We start from the raw sequence: 9,979 nt of genomic DNA, 5'->3' as shown, positions 1-9,979 counted from the left end.
CAGCGTATTGTCAGCATAACAGAAGCTTTGTGAGGTCATGTATTGTTTTGTGCTGATTGAAAACCAAGCTGCAATTGCTACCTTGATTTTCAATGTCACTTGGATGTAGCTAACTGAACGGTTTTGTTTTAAGCCAGGAAACAACCAATAGTAAAAGGATAGCATAACTGCTCTTGGCTGCAAGCTCTCATGCATGTCACTCCCTGGATGCAGGATCATTAATGCCTGCATCGATATCCATTAGAGAGCTGGAACAAAAATAAGTACAAAAACTTGACAAAAATGCATGCACATTTACAAAATGTAAAAAAGAAACAATATGATATTTACCACATTGTTTTAGAGGGCTAAAATGACTGCATACTATAATTACACATATTTTATGGATTAGGCAGTCATGGCTGGATGTGCACTGTTTCAATCCTTCCAATTCAGCATCCATCACTCGCGAACATTTAAGTCTCTCTCTGCTCACAATTAATGCCTAGTCACAGCTTGATTTATTTATTTTCTCTGGGTGGTACCTTCTTGCTGTGATTTGTGTTTTTACACAGCCTCTGTGGGAGCACTGGGAAGCTGTAAAAACACTGCCATTGCATCACTGCAGTGCTTCTTTTTATTAACACTCAATTTGAACTTGACCCTTTTTGGTACACTTTGTTCTTATGTGTACTAAATTGAGAAATTACTTACCTATCTGTTTTATTTAGTATATACTATTAGACTGACATTGGTGCCAGTACCTCCCTCTATAATTTTCTCAGTTCTTATTTTTTAGTTGCTTTTCAATGCACACACACAAAAAAATCCTACTTATGTTCAAAGATGCTCTGCATTAAAATTGACAGTGCATGAGATATGTGAAAATTTGCAGATGTGAAAAGATGGTAAAGACATCAAAAAGACCTTAAGAGGTAATTGCAGCATTTAAATTTGGCACAAATACACATAATACCATTATACAAATTTGTATTTAAAAAAATAGAGACAGAGTTGATTCAATCGGGTGCATGGGGTGACTTTTGAAACAATTCAGAGCAGAACTTGAATGTGTTCATAATATCAAGTAGGGCTGTTTTAAGTGATTATTTTAGTAATCAGGTACTCTTGTGATTACTCTGATTGAGTAATTGAATAAAAAATGTCATAAAATATTGGTAAATATTGCCATTACAGCAGTATTAATATTACATATTTGTACATCCCTAAGAATTACTTTTCTGTAGGTTAGAAAATTTACCTGTAGCAGCAATAGTTCACTTTTAAAGTTAACCACTAGCAAAAAATATTCAAAAAATTTTAATTATATTCAATTTAATAATAAAGCAGCAGGCTCACAAACGCACTTCTAAAAAATGTCTGTATTCTAGCTTTTAGCTCGTGTTCACCTACAGTCAATTAAGTAGATAAATTCTAACTTTGCCCAGTCATTCAGAGCTTTGGTGTCCATGTGCGCAATGTCACACACAGAAATGCATATACCAGTTATGCATATGTATTTCTGCTCTGTCACCCATTTGTTGCAACTGGGATGGTGGTAAATTAATTTCCGATTCGTCAGTAAATCTACACTTTTGCTAAGAATCAGCTAGAGCACAGCAGCCCACTGTGTTAGTCTCCTCTCCACCTGTCTAAATACACCTACCATGCACCTTGCTGCCATTTGCTCCGATCCAGCCGCTAGGTAGCAGCTCTGGGAGGAGAAAGGCTTTTTTAATCTATACATCATTTTAAGGATGTCTATAGGTCACTCAAAACTGATAAAAATCTGGATATAACCATCCATTAATGAAATTTATGAAATGATGCAAACTGAACTTAAAAATTCAGTATGGTTATACTGCTAGTACTTCATAGGCGCAGGTGAGAACACTGCGCAACACAAATAATCACCCTGCCGGAAAATGGTGTGCTAAATATTAAAACACAACGTAACAAAGCTTCAAGGCACATAATTTGCCTTAAGGAATTTTAATAATCGAGGTCCTCGAATGATTCAAGGAATCGTTACAGCCCTAATGCCAAGACAAAGAAGTTTGTTTTTTAAAGGAATCACCACTTTCATATATACAAAAAGGCATACGAATGTCATGCATAATTTGAATGTAATTGTTGGGTTATTTTGTTGGAGATTAGTAATATTCAGACTGCTGGATGCTACAAAACATCATATTCCCTGCTGCAATGTAGGGATAGGGATATTGACATTTCCAAAGAGACTTTTCAGATGAAACTGCAACAAAAGCTGGTTCACCAAGGCTTGACTCAGGGGAATTCTATATAAATGCACAGATTTATATTTCAAAACAACTTAAGCAAAGTGTTATTTTTGTCCCACTTCACAGTTTATGCACTACATTGTGTTCTATCATGTAATTCACAACATAAGTGTATGGTTAGACTGGGGAATGTGGCAAAACATTGTAACTTATAACACACATCACATGCATGGATCTGGAATTGTTTTAAAATTGCTTATAGTACTTTGGACATGGCCTTTGTCAGTGTACAGAAAGAAAAACAGGCAAAAAGCAGCTGTATATGGATATGAATTCATCCAATTCAGTGTTTATGCAGACATTAGGACTGTACATCTATTGCAAGAGCTTTTCTCCTGCTTTTTGGACCTATTCCCTCCTCATTTCATTGTATTCTTCGACTCAGCCTTGCCCAGCTCATTAGAGTCTAATTCTCTTCACGTGTGGACAGGCAGAACAGTAGTTTGTTTGTGTTACAGAATAATCCTTAATCAATCCAAACCAAACTACAGTGTCTCATTATCTCCTAGAGCGTGCCAGCTTTGTACAGACGGAAACATGCATGTCTGGTTTAAACAGGGTCCTATAAAAAGGGCACAGAAGAAGCTTGAACAGACTATTCTAATGTATATGCATAGACAGACAAATGAGCACATAAATGGTGATAGGGCTTACTGAACCTGATGCATGGGCTGACTTTTGAAAGAACTCAGAACAGAACTTGGACATGTGTTCATAATGTTAAGGCAAATAAAAGTTTTTTAAAAAGAAAAAAAACCCGACTTCAGTTGAACAAAAGACACATAAGAACTTCATGCATCATTTGAATATAATTGTTGGACATTTTGCCAAAGATTAATAATAGACAGAATGCTGGATGCTGCAAACCATCATATTTTTTTCATTAGGCAGAAAGCAAGCTGCAACATGGGGTGAGGATATTAGATACACTAAAAGTTGGGTCTGTGTGGGCCCTACAGTAGGCACCACATATTACTCAGGACTTTCCCAACTGCATTTCCTCATTATTGGATCTCTCCTTTCCAGATCTTTCATCGCTCCTTGGCACTGATTCCACAGAGAGAACGCCTGCACACCAAAAAGTAAGTCCCTCTGTTGTGGTCACACTTAGACATTTCTGTCTTTTTCTTCCTTGTGTCTGCTCTTGTCATGCATTTATATGGAGTTCTGATTCCACTTCACGCACACAAACATATTCTGTTGAAAAGCTTGAGTGACACGCTTCAAAGCTCTGATTTCCTTCCGCCCCCTGGGAGGAGCTGTCCATTACAGTGACAGGCTTGACTTTTTAAAAATATTATTTGATATCAGGCCAGAGAGGTTAGAAAGAGACAGATGCTGTCAGTGAGTGATGGATGAGCTTCTTTTAAAAGGCCATCAGGGAAATAATAGGAGGCCCAGCGAGCCATGAAAGCACAAAGCTAAGCTAGGACAGTCTTCACCATCTACCCCTTCCCTGCTCACATCTTGGTAACTGTCAGCTTGAAAAATGTCACCAATTAGAAAGTATGATAATGAAAAGGTAGTTTGATGTGATGGATTGTGAAACGTCTCTGGTGGTCGTGATTATCAGAGTAATAAAAAAGCAAAAGTTAAACAATAAAAGATGCGTGAAAAAGCTGCAGCTCTGCTACAGAAAATTTATTTTTCAGTTTTTATCTTGATTATAGTCTTTATATGTTTTTATCCATCCATCCATTTTCTGTACACCCTTGTCCCTAGTGAGGTTGGGAGGGCTGCTGGTGCCAATCTCCAACTAACATTCTGGGCGAGAGGCGGGGTTCACCCTGGACAATTCGCCAGTCTGTCACATATACTGTATGTTTTTAATTAAAGGTATTCATAGAATTTAACACAATACATTTGCAAATAAACCTAGAGAGATGTCAATAAAATTGATATAGACTTTCAGAACAATACACAATTTGACGGCAACAATCAAACATAGACTCAGATGGTGTTAGAAAATCACAAAATGGAATAATGAGTTTTGGTCTTAAGAACATTCTGACAGAAAATGTTTAGACATCAGTTTGTGACTTTAAGCTCAATGATCATAGAGTTTGACAATGATCTAAAGTGTGCAACTACTCAAAAATGAATTAAATTAATTATTGTGGAGTGGCCAAGTCAAAGTCTGCACTCAAATCTGATTGAGATGCTTTGGGGTCACATAAGTTCATGTTTATAAACTTCAAAAATAAATCTAAAAAAAATGTTATTGCAAATGCTTAATGGGAGTTGTTACAGCAAAGGATTACACAACAATTTATTAGGTTTAGTGGGCAACTACTTTTTCACATAAATAACTTATTTTTTGTGAATAGCTTCTTCCACTCTGTGAATAAAATCATCCTTTGACAACTGAATCTTATAATTTATTTACATTTTTTAAAGGGTTTCCTGAATTTTGTATTTTCTGAAATGAAAATTTATTTGACATTATATATTGAGTCTAAAACAAAAGAAAACATAGAAGAAATCTACAAAGATGCACATACTTTCTCCCAGCCCTGTTGGTGTGTTTTACACGAGGAAACAGAGTACCTATGTTGCTGTTACCAGTCCATGAGGCAGTCTGCTATTCTTTCATTTGATTGTCAAAAAACATGAACAAGTCTAATTACACAAGTTTCATCATGTTCAAGTCTCAGATGTAAACATAGATTTCTTCCTTTTTCAACTTATTAAAATATATTATCAGATGTTTAAACAGGAAAGTAATACATAAACATTTTCTTCACAGCACCACTATCACACCCTTATTTCTCTAAAAATTGAGCAGAATTGAGGCCATGGAGACAAATAGGCAGCATTTACTAGCTCCCAATTCCCTTTTTAATTAAAACATTTTGACTTAATGTTTCGTCTGACGCCAGACTTGGGACCAGTACCGGAGAATGAGTCAGAGCTGAAGAAAAAGAGCCCAAAGAAGAGAAAGATGGACGGAGACAGAGATTGAGGACTTCTCAGTCAAAACAAACTGTGCAGACAGGGAAACCATAGACAAATTATCTAGTTTGTCTTTATAGTTCCATATATCTCACGGTTTAAGGCTGCTCTTATAATGATTTATTTTCACACATAAAAAGGATAGAGCTTAGATGTGTGCATGAGTCCTGTTGGAGTTGATAGTTGACCAATGCAATTAATCTTAGACCAGACATACACCCACTCTTTTTTCTGCTCTTGTTTTAATGCCCACAATCAAAAGTCTTGGCCACAGTTTGAATAACTTAATCTCAATAAATGCCTCACCAATTCTGCAGATAGCTAAAAAACAGTAAACACGAACTGTCCCCGTTTTCAATTTGACAACGCCATTCGAGAAGTAAACCAAAGTGGGTCCAGGAAAACCTATGCTATTAAAACAGTGACATCAGTGTGGTAAAATCATAACACACTGGCTTTGAAAGCATTTAGCTGACCCTGTGAGAGTTTTCCACGGGGGTATTTAGCTCAGAGAAACAGCAGAGCTCTGGTGCACACTCATAGAGAACAGGAGCAATACCGAGGTTCAACTGCTCTACCTGTTTAATTTAAGTTTTTTTTAAGTGTTTACAGTGCAAAATTTAAAGAAACCTTTGTTAATGCAATAGAAAACACAATGGTAATATTTTAGAAATACCACAATATGCTAATCCGTGTGTGCGTGTTTGTGTGTGGGAAGAGGTTATGACTTAGCACATGCTCTCTTGCCAAGGATGTGTCTTGGACTGTGTTAAGGGTTGGGACTGTGTCTGTTTGTGGGCGCGGGATTGTTTTTTTACCATCTTTGATCTAATTGCTGGGAAGAGTTGATTTAGTGTGCCTATAAGTCAAACTGTTCTCACTTGGCTGAGGACTTCCAATGCTCCGATATCAAAATCTCCCTACCTCAGACCTAGACCTACCTTGTAAATCCATTAAGACATAAATTATCAGAAGAATGGTCCAGTTGGGTGCTGTGGGTTTTTAAGGGGTAATCAGCAGAAAGGATAACACTGTTTATATGTTCTCTGGTAGCAGAGGAGAATGTTCATGTGTCCTGGGGTAAAGGAAGGGAAACAGAGGGAAGCTGTGGCGTCTTGTCCTTCGCCAGCCGCCTTGACCACTGGCATGTCTGTCTCTGTTGCTCTCCCCCAAACAGCCATGTTAGTTTGTTCATCTCTTAAAATGTACAATCTCTTCTGACTCTCTGCGAGGTATGAATGGGAACATCGGGGCGCCTCATGTGGGGAGGTGGATGATTCAAGTGGCTGTTGGTATTCTTTTTCCATCAACATCTTTTTACCCACAGCTGATTGTTACCACATTGATGATGGTTAGTCAGGGGCGAGTGCTGTATATTTTAGAGCTGCTGTGCCAGACCGGCTTCATTCTTTGTGGCGTGAAGAGTCGGGTATCAAGCTCTGGCCTGTTGCCACCCTAGCATCACTGTCACATCCCACATCCCCAATTCTGTCCCTGATCCACATCTCTGCTAAAGCCCTGGCTGTGGCTTCAGTAGTTTTACTGATCTGCATGTTGTGTTTTCAAGAGTCAACAAGGACACTAGTTGAGAGTTAAGGAATTCGGCTAAGAGCTTTTTGGATAATTTCACAAAGACTCTTTGTTTTATATATGACTTATCCAAATTAGTTTTCTTTTTTCCAACCCCAAATCCCTGCAGTTTCCCGCAGCCTGTCTCCCTGCTCTGCCTCATCTCATCTCTGTGTAGAATATGAGCCTTTTGCTATCAATCTCCAACATTATATTTGACTCATTTTCCAGACTTCTCAGCTCTCCCGGTCTGGGTTTTATAAGAGCAACAACTTTATATTCATGTCTCATGCAATTTAATCCAGAAATTAGAAACTGTAAAATTTTGAGTCAGCATGGAACTAATTTTGTAAGTGTGCATTAAACCAAACCAGAATAAACCTTTTGGCCTCCTTTTTTATTTCTTTCTGGCACACCTATGCACCCCTTGTTTAGCTTGTTTTATCTCTGGAAACCTTTACTCCTATCCAAAAACATTCACATTACAGCATTGATACATGAGAAATATCGGCATGTCTAAGCATGACCATAGTCAAGTAGTGAACATATGCATTTTTTTAAAGCCACCTATTCTCCTGAGTACATATGAATATTGTGCATGTTGTGTCTTCCCCTAACTTTTATCATTAAGTAAAAAAAACTAACTATTGAGCACACTTTTTAAGTTGCAAATCATTCAATCACATGGTGGCTTCTCAATGGATTTAGGCATCTGGACATGTTGAGGAAATCTTTGTGAAGGTCAACCCAACTTCAGAATGAAGAAAAAAGGATTTAATGGACTTTGAACATGACATTACGGTTAGTGTCAGATGGGCTGATCTCAATATTTCAGAAACTGCTGCTCTACAAGCATTATCACCAGAAGCATACCTCGGATTTATATAGAATGAGCTGAAAAAATTGTGTATGTGACATATAACAATCTCTTTTTATACAACCAATCAATCCTTGAAACAGGTGGTCTACGGAAGCAGAAGAGCACACTAAGTGTCATTTCTGTTACCTGAGAACAGGAAAACAAGGCTACACTGGATACAAGTGCATCGAATTTGAGCAAAAACAGATTAGCACAATGTTGACTGTGCTGACAAGTCTCAATTTAAACTGCAATATCCAGATGGTTGCCCACGGTGTCCAAAGTTCAGAGACCATTTGCAGCCCTTAGAATCTTTTTGTTTCTTTCGACCACAGTTCTAGAAGAGTCCAAATGTGATCCTCTAGCAAATGGATCTGATACCAATGGAGACACTTTCTGTCATTTTAAACATAGTAGCATGGACCCAACGTTTATATCAATGGCTCGTGCTTACAATTCAGCTTTCCTAGCACACTTTAGGCCTTTATGTATCAGTTGAACATTGGCTAAATGTCACTTTTGTTGACCTTGATCAAATGTGTCCATGTCTTGGCTACTTTCAGGAGGATAACTCACCATATTTCAAAGCTCAAATTATCTCAGACTTGAAAATGAGTTCATTGTACTTCAATGGCCTCAATTGTCACCAGACGTCTGTCTACAGCTCAAAAATATGCAGCATATTTTTGAGCATCACACATGCTAAAAAATATGTGGCATCACACATTTTAGCATGTGTGATGCCAACATGTCAACATCTACCAGAATCTCTGGGCAATGTTTCCGTCTCATGGTTGAATCTGTGCCATGAACAACTGATGTATTTTGATGCCAAAAGGGAGACCAACTCAGTAAAAGCAAGGTGTATCTAATGAAGTGGCTGATGACTGTATTTCAAACTAATCCAGACTCCCAAGAGACTTTTAGGAAGTGGGAGGGCTGTAGTTGGGAGGTGTGGCGCTTGTGTACAGATGTATATCATTCTTCTATGTGACATTTATGCAAAGGTTTACTGCAGTAACAATCAAGGAGCTTTATTAGCACCCAATTACTGCCATAAAATTTCTTGGATCTGCTCCTTTCTCCTCAAGTTCTTCTAAGTACTATTAAAAACAAGGTACTGCCAAACCTTAGATCCACAGAGACAGAATATTTGCCCAATTGCATCAGTTTGTTGCAATTATTAGTACAGAGTGCACATCTGCTATAGAGTACATGAGAGTGCTAAGTTATGTAAAAACTGCTTTACCTCTAATAAGAGCTTAGAAAAAAAGAGGCCAAGCATACATGGGCCACAGTTGAAGAAGAAGATGATGGTTATTGGCCTGAAAAAGTTACACTTTCTCTCAACCTACACTTACACCTCGCTTTAGACATAGTTCACTTACATTAAAAACAATGGTGGTGAGATCGGAGATTGTATTATAGACAGAGGTGGTTGCCAGGAGCTGATGCAATACAGAACTGCTTGTTTGAAGAACAGAATTTCATTTTCAATAGCTGCCACACATCTAGCCAACACTTTGATACAACCACTAAAGCACAGAGCTCGTCCTAAAATATATTCTTCTGCGGTTGTAAATGCAAAGCTTCTTCTTGATGTTTCTGGGATATCTTCCAGCTCATGTTGAAAGCTCTTTGGGCACCATTGTAGAGATTCCACATCACAGTAGAGGCTGCTGAATTTGTTCTGTTTCACCAGAGACCTGGGTAATATACAGGATTTATCTTGCCTCTGACCTTATACTCTTAAGGTAATATTAGAAATGAAGAGCTTCAGTCCTTCTGGGAGTTTTACGGAAGGAAATGATCATGAAGACTGTCCAGTACTGGCTGCTTCATTACACGGACAGGTCCGTCCAGTAGATGTATCGAAATGAATTGCTTTAAGGAGGTATTTCCTTGAGACAGACAGGCTGCTTAGAATGACTGATGATGGGGCTTTAAAGGACCCAAAAGACTTCTGCTTTCTGCTGTATTGTAATATTATTAAAGCCTGTAGTTATCTTGCTTTCTTTCTACACACTTCACAACCATTTTCAGAAGAAGAGGTCTCTTCCCACATGAACAATTTTCAAAACCACCCCAGTGCTTTTTTTTCTCTTGCCTGTACAATAAAGAGTTGAAATCAACAATTACTTTCAGTAAACAAGATTCTGAAAGCTAAAGAAAAAAAAGATCCCTGCCAATCAGAGCTCAATTACAATCCTTTTTTTTAACAATCCAAAATTCAAGTAATTATAAAATACAATCCTGTAAAAATTTCCATCCGTTATGTAGAGCTTGGATATCTTGTGTTGCGACAATTGACATAGTCATT

The 9,979-nt window shown here is 37.8% G+C and overlaps 1 protein-coding gene across 2 annotated transcripts in view; it reads left to right on the top strand.

Annotated features, from left to right (window-relative positions):
• The first annotated feature begins 3,304 nt into the window (after nt 1-3,304).
• znf469 (zinc finger protein 469) overlaps nt 3,305-9,979 on the top strand; it is a 140,906-nt gene continuing 134,231 nt past the window's right edge. The window contains exon 1 of one of the 2 annotated variants that reach the window (XM_028037536.1): nt 3,305-3,361. The gene's annotated coding sequence lies outside the window, so the exon portion shown is untranslated. The remainder of the gene's footprint in view (nt 3,362-9,979) is intronic. The other variant, XM_028037545.1, reaches the window with a different exon arrangement.

This window comes from Xiphophorus couchianus, chromosome 2 (assembly GCF_001444195.1).
Source record: "Xiphophorus couchianus chromosome 2, X_couchianus-1.0, whole genome shotgun sequence".
Taxonomy (NCBI): domain Eukaryota; kingdom Metazoa; phylum Chordata; class Actinopteri; order Cyprinodontiformes; family Poeciliidae; genus Xiphophorus; species Xiphophorus couchianus.
This window is presented reverse-complemented; position numbering and strand designations above follow the sequence as displayed.